The following is a 2,920-nucleotide window of genomic DNA, read 5'->3' as shown; positions in this document are numbered from 1 at the left end:
AAAACTCTTGAACATCATGTGGAGTTGCTTTTTTCTCTCCGAATTCTTTCTTTCTTCATAAAGTTTAGCCTAACTTCTGAGACTGCCCACCCTCAGACAGTCGACAACTGTCAGCTCCTCCACCCCTGAATGATTAATAAAGTCGCAATCAGTTCTTTATTTCGTGCAGTAGCATGCAGATCTCCACATCACAAATTCATGAAATAATGAGCTGATGTCACGCAGTTCTCATTCATGTCCCACTCTGAAGAAATTGTCTTCGAGGGTTTAGTATCAGACATGATTCAGCATTCGTCGCGCAAACAATTCATTCAGTAATCCAAGAACCATAAGAAATGATGCTTGAGAAATTGAAAGATCCCTTCCTTAGAAGTAATTTTCCTCCAGAGTTTGAAAAATTATTCAACGTGTGTCGAATTGCTCTGCGCGCGTCTGGCATTCTCGCCATCAACTCAATCTTCTACAAGTCGAAAGAAACACCAAATTTGAGGATAGTGTATTATTTCCTCGGAATATTGCCAGTTGTTTTCGTCTTCATTTGTGAAACTTTGAGCATAATCCACTTTTGGGGATCGAATGTTTATTTGGCTTTGGAGATAGCGACTTCAGTGCTGAGTGGATTTGTGGTCATAGTGCAGGGATTCTGCATGTACTACTCTAGGGAATCCTTTCTGGACCTCATAGCGTCGATCCGTGATTTATGGAAAGCCCGGATTCATGATATTGATGATAATGCAGTAAGAAAAGTCAAAGCTGCGCACTTTTTTACACAGTTTTACGCTATTCTTGTGATAGCTCTTGCCAGCAGCTACACTCTTCGACCTTTTTGGTGAGTGCTAAGATTAAAAGTAAATCTAAAAAAAAGGTAAATAGTTTGCCTTCGCTCACAAAACTTCTTACAACCAAAATAGAACTAAATTAGAGCCTCATTATATTTTCATCGAAATGGAGTCCATTATTTCTGAAAGAAAAGTGAAAAACGAAATTTATAGTTTTGCATTTAAGACTTGGGCCCAACGTCGAGAAATTTGAACTATCCGAGGGCGCGATCTGTACGAGTTTATAAGCTGCTCCAAATGGTCCTGAACGTAAACGAATCGAATGGAATAGCAATATTTTCGACTTTGAGAAATCATTACTCCGTATCTTAGAATAAATGCAGCCATATGATCTTATTCATACGAGAGAATTGAATCCCAATAATATCAATAATTTAAGATTGAGAATACCATTCTTAAATTATGAAATTCGGAACGAAAATCTTGGAGCGTTCCAGCTTAGAACGAAACCTGAAACGAAACTCGTGGAATGTTTTTTTACTGGGATCGAATAGTGTGAAACGTTACAGCTTGGTATCAAAGTGATGAAAGATTTCTCGCGTGGAACGATGTTCTTAGGAAGCTGTCGGAAAAAAGATGAAATTTGATTGAAATTTAGGTGCCAATTCACAGATCGTTCTTCTCTCCAAATTATATGGGTCTCCTCAAAATTCAACAATACATTTACTGGAATTTTCCGGCTTTCATTGATTTTCGACCAGCAGCCGTACGGAAATTTAAAGTTCTATTCGATCTTTCCCCTAAATTTTGACTTTCCAATGAGATAAAGGGTCCTGAAAGTGTCTAGCAGAATAAGCATGGTGAATCCACCCTCAGCGATTTTTTATTTATGACCCAAAATTTCAGATCTTTATCATGATTCCCGGATTTCTAATAACTAGAAAACATGTTTTCTAAGTAATATTTTATTTCTCACTAAAAATCTATTCAAAAGTCAAAAGCACTCTAAAATTGTAGAAAAGTTTTTTCCATAATTTTTCCCTACTAAGTTCATATTTTTTATGCGTTCCACATTTTCGATTCCTTACAGACTTTAAAAAATTAGTGAGGTTACTGTTCCAGGTGTTTCATATGAAAAATCATTTGAATGAACTACATTAATTTTTCTAACAATTTCAAAGGACCATATCAATAACATTGAATTAGACGTATCGAAACATGAGAAATTTTCGATATGATTATGACCAAATTTGTCGAGAATATATTAGAAATTTCATATGCTTTGTGTATTTGGGGCCTTCAACCCATATTTTCTTCTAAAACCCAGACGAAAAATACAAAATGGAGTACGATTTGATTTGACAATTTTCTTTTTCTTTCACTCATCTATTTCGAATGTGACGAAACGTATCGATCCTTTCAAACGGTGTCTTTAAAAATTCAAATGAAAATACTCTCCAAAGCCTTGCCGCATGTTGAACCAAACCAATACTATCTCAGTTTCACTCCCATCGGGCCTTACAGTTAAAATTTTGTGATTCGCGAGTCTGAAATTAAAAGCTGCCCTGTTAAATTTATCCTCAAGTATGGGAATTACCATTTCAGCAGTTGAAGAACCATGAAATTAATATAATGTAAAAAGTAGAGATTTCAAGTACTATTAATAATTAAAAATAAAATTTATTTCTTAGCAGATACATATTCGAGAAAATTGTAATGAATGGGATTTCATAATTCGCTCTTAATTTTTTCCGATCATCTGATTTCAATCAGATGAAATGGAGTTGTAAAAAATTGATTATGTATATAATCTATCGTAATAGAATGGATTACTTAAATTTTTTTTGAATATGTATCTTTTAGATAGTTATCATATTATATGATACCTTAGCAAAATAAAATGGTAACACAAATCGTTACGCGAGTGTTTTAATAGAGGATTCATCAGTCAAAAATCTGTGATGATCGCCAAACTCATCCAATTCTCATCATTTTTTTATCTACTTATGACAGTTTTAGGGGAAAAATTAATTTTTTCCGTTTTCGTGAAAAAAAAATTAACCTTGATACGATTTTTTGATGCTCTCAAATGGACTAAGCTGGACTATTCATATGTGAATTCATATTTGAAAAACTCGACC

This window comes from Fopius arisanus, unplaced genomic scaffold (assembly GCF_000806365.1).
Source record: "Fopius arisanus strain USDA-PBARC FA_bdor unplaced genomic scaffold, ASM80636v1 scaffold00013, whole genome shotgun sequence".
Taxonomy (NCBI): Eukaryota; Metazoa; Arthropoda; class Insecta; order Hymenoptera; family Braconidae; genus Fopius; species Fopius arisanus.
Note: the sequence above shows the minus strand (reverse complement) of the source record.